Source organism: Pleurodeles waltl, chromosome 8, assembly GCF_031143425.1.
Source record: "Pleurodeles waltl isolate 20211129_DDA chromosome 8, aPleWal1.hap1.20221129, whole genome shotgun sequence".
In the NCBI taxonomy this organism is placed as follows: Eukaryota; Metazoa; Chordata; class Amphibia; order Caudata; family Salamandridae; genus Pleurodeles; species Pleurodeles waltl.
The window spans coordinates 32,829,341-32,855,639 of record NC_090447.1 but is presented as its reverse complement, the minus strand read 5'-3'; positions in this window follow the sequence as shown (position 1 = coordinate 32,855,639).

Sequence of the window (26,299 nt, the reverse complement as noted above, 5' to 3'; positions counted from 1 at the left end):
ATACTTTCAAAGATGGGGAGGGGCATGGCCATGCTACAATTGACAAAACTGCTGTGAACTCAGCCGTTGTCAAATGCAGAAACTTAGCAACCACCAACAAATCCACAGATATGGAGAAAGAGGTTTTCACAGAAAATCTGCTGTGGCCATCATTAATCACAATACAGAAATATACATCTGCAGAAATTCATGAAGGTGATCCTCCACACCTGGGCCCCTATCTATGGGCTTTGTGGCACACAGCAGCACACCTGCAGCACACGTAGAAACAGGAAAAAACAAGGATATATAAACGTATTACTCCTCGATATGCCTCTCCTGTGACGCGTATCTTTTTGGCGCATTCCCAGCTTTGCAGATTTTTTTTTAAATTTGGACTGCATCAAAATCCATGGGTGTTTCATGGGAAAACCCAACGCAACACCAATGGAAACGCCTCCCTGGCGCAGGGTAATGTACTGCAGTGCAAATATGAAGCCACGTATGGCCACGCAAGATGGCTTTGAGTGACTTCATAACTCTCACTTACGTTTTGCATCCTCTTGCACCACATTGCGTGGTGCAAGAGTGATGCAAAATGGCTCATAAATATGGCCCCAGGGGCCTCATTTAGAAGAAACTGGTGCATTGGCTCTGATGCGCCAGATTTCATGTGCTGCTTTAAAAAATGACGCTACCCCAGCAATGCCAGGAGGCCCGCATTGAAAAACGTCCTGCATCAGTTTTACACCTGCTCTGAGCAGGAGGTAACATTCTGAGACAGTGAAGTTACTGAATGACTTGAAATGCTGTAGATTTCATTGCATCCGTTCTGCATGGCTTTTCCCATGGGAACATTGCATACATTATACCTGGTGCAGGTAAAATGTGATGCAAGGCTTTACAAACTGACGCATTGAGCCCAATGTGTCAGTTTGTAAATGTGGAGCAGTGTAGAGCAATGCTAGCGCCAGCATTGCATCAAAACAAAATGAGGTAAGAGTGGCGCAGTGGCCTTGTAAATGAGGCCCCCAGTGTGGGAAATACACCATGATATTGTCAGGTTTACATCCGAATGCCTGTTCAATGAAAACAGCAAATTGGCAGAAATATTTGATCATATGAAAGTAATCATACAATGAAACCCTCAGACAATGTGGATACTGACAAAGCACATTGGAATTATATGTGCATTTACATAGATCTTACTACCCCTAACATGGTGCTGAAGCGTTTTACAATGAGTAGCATGCTACTCCAGAACCCAAGATTAGTGGTGAAATCAGTGGTTAAGTGCACATGATGGTTCTAGGCCCACATCTAGAGCTGCCATAAATGTTGGAAATTCCGTCAACCGCTCTGAGCAGTACCAGAAAATCAGCCAGACCATCTACCCCTGCCTGCAAATCACCCTGCCAAATCAGCCATTTTAGTTGGAGACCTAACGGAGAGTTTATTTTCCCTCTAGTGGTGGAGAACTGAACATCTGCCTGTTTTACTACCACTGTCAGTGTGCCTGAGGCAAATATTCTGCTGGTGGAAACAGAATTTCTGCATGCTAAACTCCAAACTGGGCAATTTGCCTTAGCACGGCAGTGTTAGTCAGAATAACATGTTGAGACTTTAGGGCTCCTGGAAAACCACTCATGTTTTGTACTGTTGCTGTTCCTGAGCTACGTAGACTAATGAGTTTGTTGGATGCAGAAGTCCATAGTGAACTGAACACCATCCATCCGACCGCAGGCAAGTGGAACAGTGGCCAAGCAGCAGGCCACAAAGGCATCCATGTTGTTTGCTATTTTCACAAGGAGTCGTGCCACTAAGTTGTCAGTTTCCCTTTTGAATTAATCGCCAAAGTATTTGAATGACGTGCACCAAGGGCGCTGACGGTTATGTTTGTTGCATCTGTGTTGCGAGAGGGCACTTGTTTCCGTTTACTTGTTGTTCATATTGTCTGAACTTTATTTTGCAGGCCTGATCAGAAAAGGATAAACATGAGCACTGGACCACCTTTTTAAAGGGGAATATATTCTTTAAAAGCCAAGAACAATTTAAGGACTCTAGAGCAACTCAAGGGCTTCCACCCCCAGGGCCTCATTGAGATGGTTGAAACCCGAGGCAACTCAACTTTTTATGTGCTTCCACACCCCCATGGACAGCACACAGTAATAAATGTGTGAAACTGCTAGCGCGTTTTCATCCTTCGCAGGACCAGAACGCATCACTGAGGTCAAAGGACCTTTTGATCGAGTAAAGAGTGTGGTGAACTGTAGGAAAGTACCATCTTCCTTGGCATGTTACCCCCAAATTCTTCCTGATTGTCAGTGTGTTTGACTGTGACACTGGGATCCTGCTAGCCTGTGCTTATGGTTTGTGGCCTGCTTGCCAGTGTGTTTCACTGTTTACTAAATTGTCACTGGAGTCATGCTAATCAGAACTCCAGTGCTCATGCTCTCTCTGTTTTTAAATTTATCCATACATACTGGTAACTCAGTATTTCACTCTGAATTGGCATACTGGACCCCCTTATAAGTCCCTAGTATATGGTACCTAGGTACCCAGGGCATTGGGGTTCCAGGTGATCCTTATGGGCTGCAGCATTTATTTTGCCACCCATAGTGATCTCAGCGAAACACTTCTTCGGGACTGCCATTGCAGCCTGAGTGAAATAGTGTAAGTTCTATTTCACAGACATTTTCACTGCACCAGCTCACTTATAAGTCACCTATATGTCTAATCTTCAGACTCTGAAGGCTAGGTGCATAGCACCTGTGTGTGAGGGCACCCTTGCACTAGCAGATGTGCTCCCACCTCGTCCAGGCCCATTTTCCCGGACTTCGTGAGTATGGGGATGCCATTATAAGTGTGCACTACATATAGGTCAATATGTAGCTTCACAATGGTAACTCTGAATATGGCCATGTGAGGTGTCTAACAACTGGGAATTGTACCCCAATACTAATTCTGGTATTAGGGGGGGGGGGGGGGCAATTCCATACACCCTGGGGGCTCCACCATGGACCCCCAGTACTGCCATACCAGCCTTCTGAGGTTTTCACTGCAGCCCCAGCTGCTGCCACCTCCTCACAGACAGGCTTCTGCCCTCCTGGGGCTTCAGCAGCTCAATTTCAGGAAGGCAGAAGAATGCATTTCCTTTAGGAGAGGGGTGTTACATCCTCGCCCTTTGGAAATAGGTGTTGCATGCATGGAAGGGGTATCCTCTGTGAGCCTCTGGAAAAGCTTTGAAGGGCACAGATGGTGCCCTTCTTGCATAATCCAGTCTACACCGGTTCAGGGACCCCTCCCCCCCAGTCCCTGCTCTGGCACGAAACTAGGCAAAGGAAAGGGAAGTGACCACTCCCGTGTCCATCACCACCCCAGGGGTGGTGGTGCTCAGAGCTCCTCCAGAGTGTCCCTGGGTTTTGCCATCTTGAATTCCAAGGTGGTGGGATACTCTGGGAGCATCTAATTGGCCTATGCCAGCAGATGACATCAGAGACCACTCCTGATAGGTCCATACCTAGCCCATTCCCCTCTGAGGGCTATTTAGGGTCTCTCCTCTGGGTGTTTCCTCAGATTCGGATTGCAAGACTCTAGTAGGAATCCTCTGCATCCTTTGCTTCACCTTCTACTGTCAGATCAACCGCAGACCTGCTCCAGGAACTCTACAACTTGCAACAAAGTATCCAAGAAGGCTACTGCAACTCTGTAATTTCAGCTCCTGCCAGCAACTGCAACAGTTTCCAGGTTGTGCACGCTCCAAGGACTGCCTGTCTTCCTTCTGCACCAGAAGAACTGAAGGAATCTCCTGTGGAGTGATGGAGTCACGTCCTTGCTTCAGCAGGCACCTCTCTGCAGCGACAACCGGTACTCTGGGTCACCACTCCTGGTGACAACCATGGATCCTGGAACACAGGTGGTGGACCAAAGTGACCCAGACTGTCCAAAGGTCCAACTGTCCATATTTGGTGGAGGAAAGAGCTTGCTTCCCCGAGCCAGACAATACCCCTGTGCACCATGTGTTTTGCAGCTCCCAGGGTTTCTATGCACTTTTTCAAGAACTCCTTTGTGCACAGCCTTGCCCAGATCCCCAGCACTCTATCCTGCGATGCTCGGCTTCCTGAGTCGTTCTCCGGCAGCGTGGGATCCCTTTGTGTAGTGCTGTGACAACCATCATTTGCAACTCCTTTGTGCCCATGTCGTGGGACTCCTGTGGGTGCTGCCTGGTCCTGCGAAGGCTCTCTGAAGTGCTGAGAACCCCCTCTCTCTCCTCATCCTGAGTTGAGACTGCCAGGTCACTCTTGGGTCTGTGCAGCGCCTTTTCCTGCCAAATGCGTTTGTTGTGGACCCCTCAGCTGTCTTCTTAGGTGCATTTCTGACTTTTTCTTTCAACCGGAGTTTCACTTTTACACCTTCATCCAGGTTAGTAGGGGCTCCTGTTCTTCCTGGACTCTTCAGCAGTTCTTGGACTTGGTTTCCTCTCTCTGCAGGTCTTCAGGTCCAGGAATCCATTGGTGGTGTCTTGCAGTCTTGCTTGGTTTTTGCATTACTCTTTATCACACCTTCTAGTGTGTTTTTAGGAAACTTGCTGTACTTTACTCCTGCTTTCCTGGGCTCTGGGGTGGAGTAGTTTCCTTACCTTTGGTGTTTTCTTACACTCTCCCATTGCCCCTCTACACACTACCCTTGCCTAGGTGGGAAACCGACATTCACATTCAACTATTTTAGTATATGGTTTGTGTTCCCCCTAGGCCCATTGCAAACCTATGGTGATTTTCACTGTTTGCACTATTTTCTGACTGTTTACTTACCTGTTTTTGGTTACTAGTATATATGTTGTGTATAATACTTACCTCCTTAGGGAGTATACCCTGTAAGATATATTTGGCCTTGTGTCACTAAAATAAAGTACCTTTATTTTTGGTAACACTGAGTATTGTCTTTCATGCGTGTGAGTACTGTGGTACTACAGTGGTACTGCAAGAGCTTTGCATGCCTCCTAGTTCAGCCTTGGCTGCTCTGCGTACAGCTACCTCTAGACAGCCTGGCTAGGACTGGGAACACAGGGAGCAGGCTCTGGCTGACGGAAGCATGAACAGGACTGGAAAAAAGGGAGCAGGTTCAGGCTGAAGCAAGCAGGAACAGGACTGGGAAACAGGGAGCAGACTCTGACTGAAGCAAGCAGGAACAGGACTGGAAAAAAAGGAGCAGTTTCAGGCTGAAGCAAGCAGGAACAGGACTGGGAAACAGGGAGCAGACTCTGACTGAAGCAAGCAGGAACAGGACAGGAATACAGGGAGCAGGCTCTGGCTGAAGCAAGCAGGAACAGGACAGGAATACAGGGAGCAGGCTCTGGCTGAAGTAAGCAGGAACAGAACTGGGAAACAGGGCGCAGGCTCTGGCTAAAGCAACAGGAACAGGACTGGAACACAGGGAGCAGACTCTGGCAGGAGCAAGCAGGAACAGGGCTGAAACATAAGCCAACAAGAGGTCCGGTACACAAAGGAAACAAACTCCAATGCACGGAGCGTCAGGAAATGGCATCTTATGAGCAGTTCTAGGCAGCTGCAAGCCCAGGGCGGAGTCACATGGCTGGGCTGCACAAGAGTGGTCACAGGTGTGTGCAGTTCCAGTCTCTCATAAGTCCTGGAGGAGAGAATCCAGTACAAAGGAACAGCAGGACTATTCCCATAGGAAAGAATGGACAGAAGATTCCAGGTCTTACTGACTACCAGGCAGTGCATTATGGGACATGAAGTCTATGGAAGCAAATGTAGGTCGTTAATAGCATACCATATCGAAAAAGGAAGCAAACAGGAGTCAGAAAGGGACACTGGATGAGTGTTAATTGTGATTTGCAGGCTGCAGATAGTCCGTTTACAGCACCTCCCAGAGATGAGACGACAGAGTCGTAACAGATTCGCTCATTTAGTTTATGTTTCAGCTGTGCATCCTGGGACTTGTAGTTTGATTTTTATAATGTGATACATGCTGCAAATACAAAGCAGAAACCTGACAAGATGAACTACACATATTTGACTCTGTGAAACTTGAGCTGTGTGGGGTATTTATAAGACTAACCTTGAGGAGAGCTTATAGTTGATTATGCTGTACAATGGTCAATATTTTATAACTAATATTTCAGTTCTATACTGACTGAGAATCATTAATATAATGTGAGGTGGCTCTCCTCAAGCATGTGAAAATCATGGGCATTTTGTTCGACACTCCAGACTGCAGTAAAAGGTCCGTGATCCAGTAAGCATACATTGTTGGAGTACAATTATGTATTCATTGCCCGTGGGAAAATATCGCCTGTACCAACTGGCAAGTAAATATGTTTTGCACCTAGGAGTAGTTTGTGTTTTAAGGGCCTTGTTTATAAAGTGATTCCAGTATGCCTACTAACCCTTTTGTTATATGCAGGGCCACTGGAATTATGTGGCAGAAAGGAACAACATATGCAGTAGGGTTGACCAATAAATGTGACAAAAAAAATTCAGTTATGCATTTACAATGCCAATAGCTCCAACTCAATTAAATTCAAGACCTATTGCATTGCAAATGCTTGTTTAGTATTTTTGTTTTCTAGAAACACTATACTTAAGGCTGCCTCGCCTTCAATGCCATCCTCTATTTTATTTATTTTGTAGTCAAAAGAAGTTCAGGTGGGAAGGGAGTCTTCTTTATAGTCCTTTCTTTCCTTACATGCGCTGGAAACAAAAGAAGGACTCTAATTAAATCTCTCTTCCCACTTTATTTGTAATAGAAACAAAAACAGGACTGTATTGAAGGCTAGGATCATTCAATACAGACCGACTTTCGTTTCTTGTCAGGTCTGGCTTTAATGTGCTTACTCTGCATGTGTAAACACATTCAACTAACACCTGTTGGCTTCTTACAAATGACAGCCATGTAATGTGCTTGCAAAGTGACTTTCTTGTCCTGCTGTCCATGACCCAGAATGTTGTATTGCAGTTGCATTGAAATAGCACACAGGCCGGGGAGGCGCAGCCAGACCGCTGAGGGGCCCGCGACAAACCCCTACTGGGCGGGGAGGGGGAGTGGAACCTGCGAGCTGGAAGGCGATGAAGCCCGCAAAAAGCCTGACGGGTGATTGGTCAGTGTTGTTTAAAGGGGCCAATCGGCAGGGGACTCCCCGGGTCGCCACCTGTTTGTGGGGGCTGGAGAACCCCCAGAAGATGTTAGGAGCCTTATCTACTTATTTTGCAATTTTATATAGCGCGGACATGGCCCAAAGGCATCAGAGTGCTTTCCAACTCACAGAATACTGAACTCGGACGTTCACATCAGTATATGTATACAGGAATTACCACAGGAGACAGTTACAAGAATAGGGCGGAGGACAAGAACAGCTAAACGAAGCAGATCAGGACGGATTGGAGAAAATAAATAAGTCTGATTGGGGGTGAATTAACCAAGATGCTTTCAAATAGGGGGAGCCTGAGTTCCTTGCTGAAGGTTGCTAGGCAAGTGGTTAGACGGATTGAGGGAGGCAGAGAGAGCCTTCGCCAATGAGATGCCAAAGTGCGTTCGAGGACAGCATGTTAATATATTACTCTGAGGAAGTGTGATGCTGGAAGAGTGTGTGTGTTTGTCATGTGGTCGGTATGTGTAGTATTTTGCTGTTGAGTATGAGGGCTTTTGTTGCTGCGCATTGGTGTGAAGGTTTAAAGTTTGCAGATGAACAATGTTTTTTGACAAATCAGTGTGCAAAGAGTTTAAAAAAAGTTGGAAGGACTTCTCCCCTCAGCTCGACATCTCATAATACTATAAAAATACAGAATGGTCCCTCAAAGGCCGCTCGGCTCTGATCTTGTTGGAATGCATCCCCTATAATCTGCAGCTCCCCCCCCTTGAACAAGGATGCGTGCAGAGCGGGTGCTCCTGGATAGAGTCTTAATTACAAACAGCTCCACTGCAGCTGGTCCCACTTGAGCCAATGTTTGGCTTCTAGAAGCCCAAAGGAGCCGTCTTGAGACCTCTTCTACAAGTGCAGCATGACCCGCTCGTGGCCGGGCACCATCCAGGGGCGGCTCCTCCATAGGGGCGGAGGAGTGTCAGCCCCTGCTAGCAGCGGCAGCTGCAAACCTTTTCCCAAAACACGATCATAAACTGTGCTTATGATCATGTTTTGGGAAAAGGGGCGGGGCAATGGGGGTGATGTGCCCTGAGGGGGAGTGAACTCCCCCTCAGAGTGCATGTGTGTTTGGCTGGCCGTCTCGGGCCGGCCAAACACACATGCGCAACATGCTCTCTCCAGCCCAACAACACAGTTGCCAGGATGGAGAGAGCCTGCACAGGCTCCCAGTCTGCTTGGGAGCGCCCTGGCTGGGCGCTCCCAGCCAATCCTGACGCTGCTGTTAGCAGCGTCAGGATTGGCCACAGGGCAGGCTGGGAGCCCGTGCCTGCACCTATGAGGAGACGGAACAGAGTGGATGGAGTGGCGCGCAGTGGAGGAGGTGTTTTTTAAAAAAAATATTATTTTTTATTTAATATGTCTTCCCACGCGCGCGCACGCGTGTCTCCCCGCCCGTTTAGTGCGAGCCGCGACTGGCGCCATCTCCCCACAGGGCTCAGTCACACCCACAGCAGGACAGGCTGCGCACACTCACCATGCTCCTTCCAGTGCAGGGACAGCACAGAGCAGTGACGCTGAGTGATGGGGCCTCCCTGCAGCATGCGCTGAGGGCCCCTTCAGTCTTCCATATGTAGCAGAGACCCGTTGACTTTGGGCTAAATGGTGAAGGTTTCGGGGGCCCCTGTATAGCTGGGGTTCCGCCTGCACTGCACAGGTTTCAGGGGCCTGGCACAAGCACTCACACCTTCCTCGCACCTTAGCCAAATGTCATAGTGGAAGTGACATCACAGTTTCACTAACAGACTAACATCCCAAGAAGGGGCACTGGACGGCTGCTGACGTCAAAGGAAGTGACATCAGCTAACGCTTACTTGCTTCAAGTGAACATTGCTAGTGTTTCATACTGTAGGATGGCTCAGCGAGTTGACCACTTGATGCTGAATGTTTGAACCCTTACAAGGTGAGCTCAGCCTGTCACCATCTGTGGTAAGTAAACTAAGTGGTATTACTTGGGCGGGAATCACATGTTAAGTAGCAATAACGTATATTTCGGAGATATTCCCTTTGTACTTAAAACAAAGTTTAAAAAAATGCATAATACAAAATACATAATAAAAACCTTTAACGTTTCACAATTCATATTTAAAAGGAACAGTTGACTGCAGTGTGCTTTGGACAGAGTGCTTTGGTATGGGTCATGCCCATAAGAGGTAGCAGTTAGGGTCCCAGTTTACAAAACTGAATGCAACAAGATGGGGGACTGGGCCACGTAACGACCCTTTTAAACCTCAATCAGGGCGTATCAGTCCTTAAGTGGTCCTCTTTGGAGGAGATTATGACCCTCAGTCCACCAATTCTCTACCCTCATACCATTTAAATGTGGTAGATTTGTTGTTGTCCAGTGGATTTTAGTAGAAGTTCAAATTGATCCACCATTTGAAAGAAGACCCTTAGGGACAGATTTAGGACAATGCAAATTGGCAGTTCAATCCACATGTATGAAACAATAGCTCAACCAAGGGTGTAGCCAGAAAATTATAATCCCCCTTCGATCCATACCTCGAATGTAATTGGGTCAACTACGTGAGTACGACCTACTCACCCTAGAAGAGGTCCCTCCATGCCTCCTTCGTGGATCTATCTTTCCATCCTTTAAGCCTTCCATACCTTCATCCATTCAACCACCTATCCATCTTTTCATTCTTCCATCCTCCCTTTAACATTCTATCCATCCGCCTTTTCAAAATTAGGATCTCATATTCCTCCTGCCATTCATAGTTCCCAGCATTCAACCATCCTTTTACCCATCCAGTCATCCTTTCTTCATCATCCATCCGTCACTTCAGGCTCCTCTTATCCATCCATCACTTCTTCAAGCTCCTTTTATCAGTCCTCCCATCATTCTTCCACTTTCAGTCCAGGGTTCCACACTACCACCCATTCATCCCATTTTTCATCAGTGCATGCACTCTTTCTTTCGCCCAGCCATGTCGATGCTCTTGTACCCTTCCGCTGCTCTATCCTTCCACCCTGGCACTGGTCATTCTGGCCCTTTCTTTCCCTGTGCCCCTCACTTCCCTCTTCCTTTCGGCTCTGTCCCTCTTTCTGGACTTCCCTTGCTGTGATTTACTTGGCTTCCTTCACCTCTGCCATGTGTCAACCAGTCTTTATTTTTTATTTGCTTTTGTCTACAGAGCTGCAGACAGAACTAACTCATAAATAACAGAGCTTTCTAGTGTCAACACCGCCCCCACCTAATCTGCTAAAGCGGGGGGAGAGGGTTCATGAGCACAACCATGTATATGAGAATGGCGCCTCTGATGCACACCAGTATCAACATTACTACACACATACACTGTTCGTTCAGAGGTACACAACGCCTTCATCATCAGATCACTGCCATTTATTATGTACGTTTCCGATCCTCTACAGCAGTGGTGCCCAACCTTCTGACTTCTGTGGACCTCCACTTTATCATTACTGGAACCGGGGACCCCCCACTGAATCATTATTGGAATTCAGGGACCCCCACTGAGTCATTAATGGATGACGGGGACATGGCCTATACATTGTCAATGATTTGAACCGTAAAATAATACGCAAAAGTACAGAAACAAGCATTCCATTTGCAAACAAATAAAGAAAAATCTAATTTTAAATGAAATAGGAAGGCTGGAGCTTTTCTAAGTTTTATTGAAGCCATACATAGTCCATAGCATATTCTGTTTGATGCTCCTGCACGGCTCCCACGAATCAATTTGAGCATACTAATTTAATTTTTTGCCTCCAATTTCGAATTTTTTGACTTTACAGTATGTTTTACATTTTTCAATTGTACATTTAGCCACTTTATTTATATACGTTTTATTGATCTGTTAATATTAGTTAATTTTCTAAGGAGTCGCGGACCCCCTGAGGAGGCTTTGCGGACCCCCAATGGGTCCCCGGACCACAGGTTGGGAACCACTGCTCTACAAAGATGCACATTTGTGGTCATTCCCAAACTGAGACCCAAGCCTTCCCACAAAGGAAATGGTCGGACATTGGAAGGGGAAGGGATCACACCCAGATTTGCTGGGGCTATAGGAGAAGCTTTTTTCCGTGGGGAATATATGCTCCCAGCGGAGAAATGTGGAGTTATGGTAAGCTTACCCATAGAAACTTACCTTCACAATACTTTTATCCTTGATATTCTTGACACAATATTTTGTCCACACAATATTTTTTCTCTGATATTTTGTCTGAACACCGCACATTTTGCTGCAGTTCCCACTGTGTGGAATTGTGTGATTTGTTGTGTCTAGCCATTCAGGGATTAGAGAGTCCTGGAAGAGTCACATGACTTGTGCAGTCACTGCTTGGATGCCTGGGTCTGGTGCATATCTTACCTGAAAGCAGCCTCAAGGAGGACACTTCTTTTCATGTCCTCTCCTCAACTTCCTCTGTCCAGCAGTGTTTACAGTTTTCTGGGCCTCCTCTGTCGTCACATCCGCAGGGTGCAGGAAGTCCTTTATCCACCTGGGTACTGACTGAAACTTTCACTTAGAAATAAAACAAGCAGGGACTTCCGCTGAAGCTGTTTTCTCTGTAATCGGAGCCGAACCACAGCCAATATGGAAATTGATAAAATTGTTTAATAATCTTTGCAACTTTTGCCGAAAATTTCGTGTTTGGCCCAAGCAGGTGCTCCGATGCTGTTGACTTTAAACTTTTGTTTAGATTCTGTTGAAAATGTGCCAATTAAACAAAGGACAAACATTTTAATGTTTATTTTGTTTTATTAGTTGAATTAAGCTACACTGTGATATAAATCTTTACCTCCTGCCACTCACTACTCGCATTCAGTCAAAATAATGCAGTTATAAGCAGGCTGAAAAATAATATGTAGAAGGAACCCTGGCACAATATGGAGGTAAGCAATATCATTTGACACAAATGTTGTGTCAAAAGTATTGTTTAGCAAGCTATTGTGTCCCTGAACTTATAATAGTAAGTACAAAAATATAAGAAATAAAATACCATCCAAAAGCATACAAAAATATAATATATATATATATATATATATATATGCATATATATATATATGTATGTTTTTAAATATATTGATATATACATAAATATAAATCTGTATATATATATATATATACATATATAAATATAAATATAATTAAAAACGATATTTTTCACAGCTTTGTTACTGAAAATATTAAAAACAATATTATTCTTAAAAATTATATTACTTAAAAAAGCTATCTTAAGAACTGTATTCTTGCACAACAGTATTGTATTTCTAATATTGCTGTCTCCCCATATTTGCAGCTCGATATTGTGTCCAAGCACTGAGTAGAAATGAGATGTAAGATTCTCACAAACTAAGCTGCGCTCGGTGATAACACCTTACATGACTCCCTTAAGCATGAAGCTAATAGATACCCTACCCTACCCTTTCCCCAGCTCCAAAAACATCCCTTCCATGGTCCTAGGAGCTCCCCCACCTGTGGACGCAGTAATTGTTTCTACTTAACCCGTCTGTTTAGAAAATAAAGCATATTTGTTAAAAGAAAATAGAATTAAGCGTTCTCTTAATGTTGATAGAAAAAAGAAACTAGTGGTCCAACTTCAGGTTTTACTAACTGCTTCAAATCTGTCTTGACAATCTGATTGGATATGATTTTGAGATCCTGGGAAAAGTTGACGAGAAATGGTATAGCATGGGGAGGATCCCCGCAGTACTAAAAACAGCAATAAAAGCAGACAACAAGAAAATATGTGCGATCCGTGGTGATGGAAGGGTGCACTCACCGGAAAGGGGTGGGCAGGATGCGCTGGGACAAGCTCCATCATAGGTCTTGGTCCTTGGGTCAGGAGTAGACCAAATGGTTTCTTGATGGTCACCCATTGGCGAGAGTACTTGTTATCAGGCGAAAAACGCGCTGGTTGGGCAGAAGCGGTCGGGCTCCCATTAGGGTCGGTTTTCATCGGGGTATAGACTCTCTCCCAAGTCTCGTTCAAGTAGCACTGCAAAAATATGACGTCAGTTCCTTCACTGCTACTGTTTAGTTTCTACTTACCTCGTCTAGTTGTCCACTACTGGAAATGCAAGCTCTTAGGCCAACCCTGATCTCTGAGCCTCCTCTTTTCTATCTGCAGCCTGTTGTTCTCCTACAGTCGGCGACCTATCGACTCGTTTTTGTTGCCTACTATCCCGATTTGTATACCTGTTCTGACCAGTCCTCTACGACTTTCTTTACCTAATGGTCCCACACCCCTCTAGTCCTACGTCTCTTTGAGATGTACATGACCCCGATGGCGCCAGCAGCTCAGGATGGAACATCCACTCAGAAACAAGAACTAACCTTCTGTAGCATTGCTGCCTGAAACAACACAAACTAAAAACAAGCATTGGCAAAACCAATAGGTCTGGCATTCGATGCCAGTGTTTTGACTTTGATAATGCTTGTTTTGTTTTGTCATAGTTTTTGTAAAATGTTATTGTTGAGGAGCTACTGGACCCAACATAAAAATATTAACATTGGCTAAAAGCTAAACGTTTGTTGTCCCCACAAAGCCATAGCAATACCAGATACTAAACATGTGTAAATGTTCTTTTTGTAAAGAGTAGAACACTGTAATTCATATTGAAGTTGGCCTATAGCAGAAGTGGGTGACATATTGTCCTGCGCGTTATTCTGTTACTGTGTGGGAGGAAGAAAATATCAATAACATGATAACAGGACAATTGTTGAATATAGCTTGATTAAGCCAGTATGCAAGTGGTCTTCAAACCTTTTAATGCGGCGCCCCCTCAGTGACAAAAACAGAATCATCGGGGCCCTCCTATGAATTTTCCACAAGTATCCTAATGAACTGTCAATTTTTAAATATGTCTAGACATACTTAAACATTGCAGTTACGTTCTGTTACTGTTTTAAAAATGCATTAAAATGCATGATGCCAAACATACTATTCTGGCCAGGCAGGGCTTAGTAATGTGTAAGAGTGTCCACAGTGTGCTTAGTGGTATTGGGGGTTGAAGAGCATTTGTAGTCACTTCCGTTTTGACACACTCCCAGCTTGGATGTAAATGAGAAAACATGTCAGTGATGGCCCAATACAGAACAGTTTACAGCTGCTCATTTTTTCAGTTTAAAACAAATCCCTGTTATGGGCATAATGCTTCTCTTGGCCGGAGCCTGGTGCCCCTCCCAGACCATTTGAGGCCCCCTTGGGCGGGGGGGGGGAGGGAGCAGCCCCCAGTTTGAAGAAAACTGCTTTATACTTAAGTATATTTTATATTCAAGTAGTTTTAGTAAAAATCTAAGGGTCTTGGGTATCACCAGACCTTATAAATGCTAAAACAGTATTCCACAGGACACCTTCCACGCAAAATATTCATATTATATATCACTGCATATGTATTACACATTATACAGACAACTGGTTTGTCTAAATACTTGGATATGTTCATTCTCCTATGCAAAGCGCACATCGAAAAGCTCATAAAACTCATTATTTAAATTGCAACTTCTTTGTCATATGAAGTGCATGCGATGTGTGCATTCTAGACAGGGCAGTGGACATGTGAAAAACTTCACACATCCCATGTATGTGGAAACCCAGATCAGGTAGTCAAGCCTTCTGCATCGCCACTAAAGCGTGGAACCCCCTGTTGGTACACACTACAGCCCCCTCCTCACTTCTTGGAGGCCGCAAGCAGCTGAGACCTGGCTTCTGACACTCCCACTAGGCCCTAAGTGTGGCTGGACTCCACCTGCTCAGCGCCAGGAGGCCCCCCAGGTGATAGTGCGCTCTACACATCGGGGTAACGTAGCATCTTCAAAGTACACACTATGGCACCTTTCCTTTGGCAACCTGCTTTTCAAGGTTGTAAAAACTAATATAACATAAACAGTAAAGAATATGCCATGTATTTGATAAAGATCATGTCCACGACCATAACAACTATACATATATGTTATGATCTCAGTTTTCGCATTCATTACCTACACTATTCAGCCCCAGTACTGGTCAGAGTATGGATTTACCTACTTATAAATTAACTGTGCGTCTGAATACTACAATATTTTATGGCTAATTATTATTTTTATTTCTGTTTCTTTGTGCTACAGCAGACATATATATTTTCTGCAATCAGTTTTCTGCAATGGTTAGGATTCTCAACAACTTTCCGTGACATTACATGTGCTGTGTACACATAGTTACTGGTACACATCCGTCTCTTGCTTCCGTTCTGTTGGGTACCTTCTGCAGGGCTATATCCATACCTGGTACAACACACGGTGTTAACACACTCACATGTTTACTGATGAGAGCATGGCGCTCTGTAACTGTACATTCTCCTCCCCACACCTGGCAGTCAGCAGATGTTGGGTCACAGGAGATGTACACTTTCCACATCTCGCACGTGCTGGCTGGCGAGAGGCACGGCGCGTGGATGCCAATCACTGCTCTCAGCCACAGACATGCTAGCTGAGCCAGCACTTGTTCGAATGTTCACAGTAGTTTATTTATTAAATTAGTTTCATGGTTATTATTTAAAGGGCTAGCTGAGTAGTCAGAACATGTTTGAATTTTCCCAGTAGTTTATTTATTAAATTCATTTCATGGTTATTATTTATAGGTATTAAATGAGGGGCTTACCATTCAATAAGTTGCAGCCGCCTTCAGATCGTGACACAACTACTTTCGTTTTCACAGACTCGTCTAATGCCATATTCAGATGTGGCCGTCATTTAGGGGTCGCCAGGGGTCGCAACTGTGACCCCTGTCTTGCTCTTTGCGACCTCTGGCTACAGAGGTCGCAAATTCAATGCCTTAAACACAATGGCAGCTCGTCCAGTTGGGGCTCCGCCCTGTTTTCTGTAAATTGTATTACATTAATAGTGAATAATAAAATGTTATTCATTATGAGTGTAATAAAAACGCAAGTATGCCTTTCTATGGCGGCCGAGGTTAGTAAAAATGTATTTGTAAGTATGTTGTGAGCGAGCTTACAGGTGAGAGTGTGTTTATGTGAGAGAGAGTGTGTGAAAGAGTGAATCTGGATGTATCAATCAATCAGGGGATTTGTAAAGCACACTACTCACCCGTGAGGGTATCAAGGCGCTGTATGTGTAAGTATGTGTCTGTGAGTGAAAGCGGAGGTCAAAGGGCGTGTGATGTCACTTCCGCTACCCCTGGCATTTTGGTGAATTGACGCCCATGCCTGTAAGGCATGCGGGTGCGCGCACCTTATATTTTCCCAGCGCCTCTGCGGGAGCGCGCACCGCATTCCAAGCATCAAGCGAGAGACTTCCCCAGCGGCTCATTAAAGAACGCAGCGACGAAGGCAGCTTTCCCTTCCTGTGGGAGGTGCCGAAGGGGATCCAGTTGCCGAAAGATCCTTTGGGGCTCCCATGAGTATTTGATGGGGCCCCTCAGGGCGACAGTGTGACGAGGAATCTCTTATATGCTAATGTACTTAACACCTTTACAAGCATCTATGTTTATTTTCGGGGTAGACCCCATAAAATGTATGCATCACATGAATAAAAACATATATTTACAGCTAAAAGAATAAGTACAAAAATGCGGATTAAAAAGTAGAGATCATGAATTAATAAGACTGAAAAACCATAAGATTTTGTCAATATCGCAATTCATAAGGCGTTTCCTCCTCCCTCTACACTGTGCAAATAATTGCTGACTTCCAAGACCGTTCACTCAGAAGTATTGGTTTTTAAGATGTCACCTGTTGTCTCACGCCTCAGTACCTACAGACGGAACCAATGATAGGTAGGGCAAAGAAATGACAAATGGTCCTCTCGTTCCACAGCAAGACCACAAGCGGGGCACAAATCAGCGTTCCCCCTAACCCCATCCCGCTTTCAGTTAACATCGTTGATAGGTGAATCACCAAACCAAGGGTCTGATTACGTTCTGGGCGGATGGGGTTCCTTCGTCACAAACGTGACGGATATCCCGCCCATCATATTATGATTCCATGATATCCTACGGAGCTTGTATTACAGCGGACAGGATATCCATCACGCTTGTGACAGAGTATTCCATCCGCCAAGATCGTAATCGGGTCCTAAATCTAGGATATAAACTTTTTGCATATGGTGGCATTAAATTAGCTAAAACACCTCAAATTTGTGAATACTTAAAATCAAGCAATTTATTATTAACCAGACCACCACTGTTGTCACCAGATTGCCAGCTTTCATAACGTTTACCCATTATTTATTTCCAACAGATCTCTTGATTATCTTGTGCTGCTCGTGGTGTGCTTCCACAGTTCGTACATACCACGTTATATGACCAGGTGGGTACATGTTTCATACAGGAACACGTGCAAGCATCTTCAAGAGACAATACTGTGTGAAGACCATTCCTGATGGGTCTGTTTCGGTGGTAATCCAGATTCTCATCCAGTACAATGGAGGCTTTGCAGTGAGTGTGCACTTCCTTTTGAGTCCATGCTTAAACAGAGGGGTAATAGTGGAGTTCCTGCAGGTAAGCTTACCAATGATATTGTACATTTCTTTTTTGCTATGGCGACTTTGTGTAACTTGCAGAATTTCCATAGAGAGCAGCACCCTGCGTCTTCACTCTATATACCTGTAGAGTTGGGGCCTCCGCTCTGGAGTGAGAACCTTTGTATGTTTTTAAAATGGCAGCAGATCTTTGCGGAACCATCGAGCTGCTCTTCATGAGCTGTAGGACCCAAACAAGCGTCAGAACTATGGATATGTCCATATAATCAAACAATGGATTCATTCTAATACATTACCCCCCAAACAAATCCTACCCTTGAAGCCTCGATGTGGCTTGCCGGCCATATATTTTGTCTTTGGACTGTTAATCACTAGTCCCCGCTCTTTGCAGAATTCTGAAAACCTATTGAGTAAAATTTCAAAACCCATGGGGTTTTGTGATATTAACAAACTAGCATCAACAAACAGAAGGGACGGAATCTTGATGCCATTCAATTTAAGGGGATTTGTTATCACAATCTATTAGATAGTTCATTGCATCCTTGAGATGCAAACAAAATAATGTGGGCTCTAACAAGCCAAACTTGTGAATTCCTCTTTTGATCAACATGTACTCAGTCATTTACCCCAAGGTGCCATACCTGGGCAGAAGTATTTGGGTGTAACCGTATCAAAATAAACACTAAGGGCCTGATTTAGATCTTGGTGGATGGGGTTACGCTGTCACAAACATGACGGATATCTCATCCGCGGTATTGTGATTCCATTATATCCTATTTGAAATCATATTATGGCGTACGGAATAATCGTCACGTTTGTTACGGAGTAACCTGTCTGCCAAGATCTAAAACAGGCCCTTAGTTATCAGGAACCTCCATACTTTTAAGTGGCTTCCAGAGACACTCTCGAGGGACTAGAACGAAGGCGGCCCTAAAATCTTCAAAGGCCAATAAATGTGTTCCTTGCATAGAAATGCAAACTTCCAACAGATTAGAAAAAAAGAAATAGCTGGTCTGTGGTATTGATCTTAATATGGAACTCTGCTTGGAGGAAGACAGAATCTGATTCTCTGCCATCCACGCATATAGTCTCTGAAGCAACTGTCTAGCAAAGGTCTTTTAGAGATTTTCTATTAAACTATTTGGTCTGTAATTAATTGGATTGTCTCTGTTCCCCTTCTTATTTATGAGTATAAATCCTGCCCCTTTCCACCTATCAAGGACTTTGGCACCAAATAGTGTGAACATTTGTTAAAAGATTAATGTACAGAGCTCATATTGTAGGTTATGTTTGAAAACCATCACCAGGGATCTATTCAGGCATTGGAGCCTTTCCACACTTCAAGGATTAGATTGCGTTGAGGGTATCAAGTAGTGAAAACAGTGCCAAATCAAAATTATTTGTGTCTGGGTGTCTTTATAGTCAAATGATGCTGAAACTGGGTCTTAATCTACTATCTGTGTTAGAAGGGAGTAAAGATCAGTGAAGTATTAAACCCAAACATGGCGGTTCATAGAGTGTAGAGTGTTTGTTCGCATACTCCCTTGTGCCACTATATGCCAAAAAGATTTGCGTCATTTGCCTTGGTTGCATGTATGAGGTCTCACCAATTTCTTACCTCCCGGTTCCTCTTGGAGAAATATGCATTACTCATTTTTACTGATTTCTGGTCTTTTGAATGGCTTTCTGACTATGCGTATTAAGTGTGGACAGAAGATTTGTTTTTGCCAGGCTGTAGTCTCTCATTCACTAGGGTGGAGTTTTTTTTCTGAAAACTGAAGCAATATTCCTTATTAAAGAAATCCCTTAAGACGTTATAGAAAGAGTTATGTACTTCTAAGGATAGGAATCTTATTCACATGAGTATGCATGTGTGGACTAAAAACAGAAGCAAATGCACTGTAAGATTTGCCTGTAATCTGGGGCTTAGCTTATATTTTAGGTCATTTACCAGATCTGTGGCTGTCGGTGAACATGGATATGGGACCATTTGTGTTAGTCTGATGGCCTGGATGTACTAGTGTACAAGTAGAAGACTGTTCAGTGTTAGGACCATAGGATCAGGATTACAATCTTGTCGAGGAGTTATGCCCATGTCATCAAGAAATGACCATAGTCTAAGATCAAGAATGATGCAAGTAATCGTACTTCTGCAGTTACCCTTCCTGAACGTGAATTCCCCTTCCTATCTGATTTAGTCAGTCCATTACAAGATCTCAAACCACGCTTGACGGTCATCGAAACTAACTGGCAGGCCGCTACTGAGTAGCTATTTATCGGTTTAGCCTCCAAACTTGGGATTGCCCAAATCTCATATTCCACCCCGGATAAAGTATGCATACATTCCAAGGGCTCAAGCATCACATTAAAATCAACAGTGATTAAAAGAGAAAATGTATTGCAACTAGATTCAATTTGTTTCTGCAGGGTACGTAAAGCAGAAGAATCTTCCTGGGGGTGGAGCAGTTGCACACATGATATATTTTTAGTAAAACTTTTCTCTGAAACCCTTACTTGTATGGCTAAAATGTCTATGGAGTCTATATCCAACCTCCTTAATTTGTATGCTATGGAATTGTTGATGAAGATCAGTTGTCTCCTGGGAGCACCTACTGGTCCCAAGATTTTGAAAAATACTCTTCAAAACTGTTTCCTAATGGCAGTTAAAAATGCCTCTGATTGTTCCTCGTACGCCCTAAACGGCTTCTAAAACAACCGGTTTCCCTGATCTCACTTTTCGGCCTTCAAGCGTTAAATATTGCCATGACCGCGCTTCGTACCACCTTGTTTTGGATACTTTGTTACGACGCACAGGGGAACACATGCGGCGTGGTAGGTGCTACCAGCATAGATCAATTTTCAGTCCTGATGATGACCCGTTATTGATTCATGCTTATACATGGGGTTGAAACGTCAACATTATTTGGTGTTGATTATTGTAGAAAAATATAGGGTGACTTCAAGACCCCTGGAATTAAGGAGTCTTTTTGAAGATCACTGATCTCCTTTTTTGACCACACTCGGTATATATTGTACATAACACTTTGGCACTTTGCATATCACACTCTTCACTGCGCCGCCACTACAGGAGCACCTGAATCCGTTCTAAATGATGAATCTGCTCTGAATGGTAAATATATGAAACTGTTGAAAAAATAAAAAGTATGAATTGATTTAAGAATACCATCTTGAGACAAAACGGTTCTTTTCCTGATAAATTGCCTAGATTTGCTGTGGAAGTCAAGGCACAAACCCCCCCCCTTGGGGCCAAGTTTCTGTTTGATATTTACTTACCCAGGTCTAAGGCTTATTGGTTTTTGCCTCATTTTGCTAAGTAAGTATTTAGAATATGGCGCACCATGGAGCAGGGTAGGGGGAACTAGCACCAGACTTTTTGACGCTATTGATGTACTGTTCAAGGTTAGCATCAAAATTGTGGTGCTAACCCTGAACCGTACATAGGGGCCCAATGAAACCAATGGTGTGCCCCCTTTTAACTCCTGCTCTGAGCAGGCATTAAAAATGCCGAAAAAAGTGGCACAAAGAAATCTCTTTGATTTCTTGCACCATTATTTCAGCCCCTTTAGCGGGGGAACGCCTCACCTGCATACATTATGCCTGGTGCAGGCATAATGTGGTGCAAAGAATTACAAAGTGTTGCAATGCATGCATTGCGCCACTTTGAAAATATGGTATGCCGTTTTTGCCATAATATCGCCACATTCGTGTGACAAAAATGCCGCTAATGAAGCAATATAAAGCACAAGGGGCTCATAAATCTGCCCCTTAGTGTTTTGCCACTGTGTTCTGCACAAGGCGGGATCTGACTTTGCCTTCTAGTTTAGTAAGTAATTGAGGCAAACGATTCACCTATGAGGGCAATATTACGTACATAGGACATGTATACGTCTGAGAACAGTTACCACTGTGATCATAGAAACCGCCTCTCTTTGTTAAGAATAGCAAACAAACAATTCAAAATCAAATTGATAAATATAATTGGAAGTGGATAATTTAAAACTCTGTAGCTTACAACGTAGAGTGTCTTTTAGGTAGTGATACCTGGACTCAACCACAGCAGGTCTATGAATAATAAAGTGCCTGGACATTTGAAGTAAAGCACTAGAAACCTTGGATAATAATATGTGTATCTTTTGGTCACTGACTTGTTCATTATCACATGTGTGGTAGATTAATTACTATTGATGCTGTGTTACTTTTACACCCCTGAAAAGATGTGTTTTCCTGAGAAACATGCGACAAATGCACTGTATATGTTAAAGAAATCAAAAGTGCTGTGCAGGTTGAAGGTCTTGGGTGTACTTCACATTATGTAGAAGTTGTGAGATGAAATAATGAATATTTTCTGTGCTTTTGAACATGTATTATGCACAGAAGAATTTAGGACCCTAATTTTAACTGGACAAAGTCGTAGTCAGTCTAATTTGTAAGATATATGAAGTACAATATAATGTGAATATTTTTGCAGAAGGTGCTGCTGAGAAATATTGTTTTGTATTGATGAACTGGTCACAGCAGTTGGTGTCTCGATGGAACACTCGTTAAACTGGGCCTAACACCTACCTACCCCTACATTTTAAAAATAAAGGCCTTTAAACCTCATGCCCTGAAAAAGTCCTCCTCTGAGGAGTTTATGCACAGCTCCTCGGTCTATCACTCTCGACATCCAAGTTTTTTTTTAGCAACTCCTGTGTGCCAATCAGTAGATTATAGGCCTGATTACAACTTTGGAGGAGGTGTTAATCCGTCCCAAATGTGACTGATATACCACCAGCCGTATTACGAGTTCCATAGGATATAATGGACTCGTAATACGGCTGGTGGTATATCCGTCACTTTACCGTCACTTTTGGGACGGATTAACACCTCCTCCAAAGTTGTAATCAGGCCCTATATTCCCAAAAATGGATAAATAAACTCTAGCTTCTCAAACATTGCTATTGCTTCATAATCGATTCCATTCTGTGCCAAAAAGTGTCTTAATTTCTCTGTTTAGTGTTTCAGGGTCCTTCTCTCTTCCTAGGCAATAACTTTTCCCACTCTATGCATGTTTGTTGACAACAGAATAATATGTCCTATAAGTCCTTCAGTGCCAGCACAAGGGCTTTCTTGACCACATAGACAACCATGAGCCGTGGGAAAGATTTGCCATTTTTATTTCCACTGTAATAAGGATTATATGCGCCCACCATGTGCCAGGTTTCACTAGCTGGTGTCCTAAAACCCATTAAACGACCCAGCATGGTCCAGGTAGCCCTTGATCACCCCCCGTACCTTTGCGTTCATACCCCGTCCCTCAGGAAGGACAATCAGCGATTAGACAGCAGGATATCTTTCCAAAACCAATATGTTCTCTTTTCCTTAAATGGCATGATGATTATCTTCAGCCACTAACACATGACCAGAAGCAGTCTATATACTCCTAATTATCTACAGATCAGAAGCTCAAAGAATGCCACAAAATAGACCTGACAATTCTTCAAAACTTACAAAGTTCTGCAAAGACACACCGGGCATTTCCTAAGATCCTAAATTAATCTCTGTCCCACTCTCCATCCAAGGTCACATCATAGATTTCCCAATGTCCCTAAGCAAATCTCTCTTCCTCCTACTCTCCCTCCAAGTAGTATCTGTCAATGTTGCTAACCTAGATACTTCCAAACCTAGATACTAACCAAGTACTATCTGTCAATGTTACTAACCTAATATCTCTTCCATCTACTCTTCCTCCAATGACTCTTCAGGCAGTTCCTAAGTTCAGAATGTAATATCCCGTCCACATGTCTAAGAAGCATCTGCAGTTTCCTTACCCTGATACACAGTCTACTCATTTATATATCAATATCTTCCCTCAGTCAACCTTTATAGCTTCTCTGATCACAGCAGCTCAGATGCCCCTCAAGCTCAGGAAAGCCTACAGTACAAACCTAGCACAACCTATCATCCAATGTTATAAAATAAAGTCCCCCTAATTCTTCCTTTCAAATCCCATCCTTCCTTCCTCCCTTGACCATCCCTCCACATGTTTTCACCTTATCGCACATGTCAAAGATCATACCTGAGAATGTTTGCCGTAAAAGGCAGTTTCTGCAAACTTACCTGCAATAGTGATCAATAATAAGCCATTCAATGTTAGCTATGAAATGTATTGGGCCACATCCGGTGTCATCTGAAGAAAACTCACCCAACCTTTTGACTTCCACTACTCAGGAACTCCCAGCTTACCTTGCCCATAGGATCGCCTCGTAGAAGCCCCAAAGATCTTTAATTACTTGGAGAGTTTTGCTGAGTGCGAGTACTATGGTAAATTGACTGTGCTCCTGTAATGACTAAGGGGGTCATTCTGACTCCCGCCGGACGCGGTCACCGCGCACCCGGCGGGAGCCGCCAAAATACCGTACCGCGGTCGGAAGACCGCAGCGGGTATTTTGAGTTTTCCCCTGGGCTGGCGGGCGGCCGCCGAAAGGCCGCCCGCCAGCCCAGGGGAAAACGACCTTCCCACCATGAAGCCGGCTCGTAATCGAGCCGGCGGAGTGGGAAGGTGCGACGGGTGCTACTGCACCCGTCGCGTATTTCACTGTCTGCTATGCAGACAGTGAAATACAAGCGGGGCCCTCTTACGGGGGCCCCTGCAGTGCCCATGCCATTGGCATGGGCACTGCAGGGGCCCCCAGGGGCCCTGCGACACCCCCTACCGCCATCCTGTTCCTGGCGGGCGAACCGCCAGGAACAGGATGGCGGTAGGGGGTGTCAGAATCCCCAAGGCGGCGCAGCATGCTGCGCCGCCTTGGAGGTTTCTGACGGGCAGCGGAAAACCGGCGGGAGACCGCCGGTTTTCCTGCACTGACCGCGGCCAAAGCGCCGCGGTCAGAATGCCCTAAGGGGCACCGCCAGACTGTTGGCGGTGCTCCCGTGGTCATTCGCCCTGGCGGTTTTTACCGCCAGGGTTAGAATGACCACCTAAATGTGGTTCCTCCATTCTGTTTAGAGTTGATGGAAGTGTTATGTTGTGCTTACATAAAATTTTGACTTCATGGCCAATCCACCACAGGTCCGCCATGTCAAAAATATAGTCACCCCACTTTGGAAGATGGTTTCTTAAAAAGAAAAATCTTTGTTCAGTAGGCACGTCAAACATGGCGCTCACTTGGGAAAGCGTTGGTGCCTTGGATTGCATGGCTTCGCTGAAGGCACAAAGATCATAGCCAGACAGGCTGGTATTGATAAATATGGGGCAGTCCTTTGCCAGAGAAACAGATCATTTTAGCCTCTGTTGAATTGGTGGTCTGGTGGCTCGCCTGGTTTCGGGCCACACCTGCAACATGTTTTAGCATTCGCAAACGGCCTGATTCACAGAATTGGAACTTTACAAATGCAAAAAAAATATTTTACATGTACCAAACCTAACTTGTGATTCGGTAACCTGTTACCGAATCGCAATTTGGGTTTGTGATTTGGGAATTAGGAAGGGGCATGTTTAGTCCCTTCCTAATACCAAACTGCAGTGGTATGTATGAACATTTTGTGACCAAAATGTGGTTGAAAAACATTCGCATTTTACCACCTACTTCAAGTAGGTGGTAACCCCAAAGGGCACCTTCCCCTTTGAGAATGGTTGGAAAAATATTTTCTAAGAGTACTGACCGCTGCCTACTCTTAAAAAATGAAAAGAAAACTTTAAAATTTTGTTTTTGAAATGCATCCTATTTTCCTTTAAGAAAAAGGGGCTGCGTTAAAAAAAAAGAAAAGCAATCACAGACATGGTGTTCTGCTGACCCTAGCAGGCCACCATCCTTGTGATTTTTGACATTCCCAATGGGTCGCAAACCAAGACTTACCTTATTAATAGTCATGAGGTAGGTCTATTTGCGACCCACTGGGAATCACAAAATGTGTAAAACACACATTTGTACATACCAAATCACAAAAACGTACTATTTGGTAATCGCATACACTTACCTTCATACATTTGGCCCTCAGCCTCCTATTTTTTATTTCCTCCCTGGCAGGTGTGGCCGATAGCCATATGCTCTCGGTGGCAGCCTACGGAACCTCTGCCATTGTGAACGAGATCATGAATTCATACAGTGTGTCACACCCACAATGTGCCTCTCCCTAGATATAACACTGAGGATCATACGCCCCACTAGAAAAAACATCAAGAACTTCACAGTTTGTTATACTTGATTGCCTGTCCTTTCACCAATCAAATCACTCTTTCATGTTCGCTAAGTCTTGACATTAAGGCTACCACTAATGGCAAGAACTCCGTGGCAGCATTATAATGCCCTCCCCTCCACCACTCTGAATGCACTGCCAAAGCATCAGTTTTCATGAGGATGGCCACCTCCGTGTAAACCCACAGGGCCACATGCATCAAGCATTCTCACAGTTGGAAACAGCCGATTGGGCTGTTTCTGACCTTTAAAATGCTTTTAGGTATGTACAAAACACAATTTGCCCTTTGCTAACACATTGCTGAATCACAATTTGTGTTTGTGATTCGGTATTTGGAAGGGGAGTGTTTAGGGCGTCCCTCTGAAATACTGTCTCTGAATGGGACGTATGAATGTTTTGCAGCCGACTTGCAGCTGCAAAACATTTATATTTTACCGACTCTTTGAAGGAGGTGGTAACCCATTCGTAAATGGGAAGGGGTCCCAAGAACACCTCTTCCTGTTTGAGAATGGAAAACAAA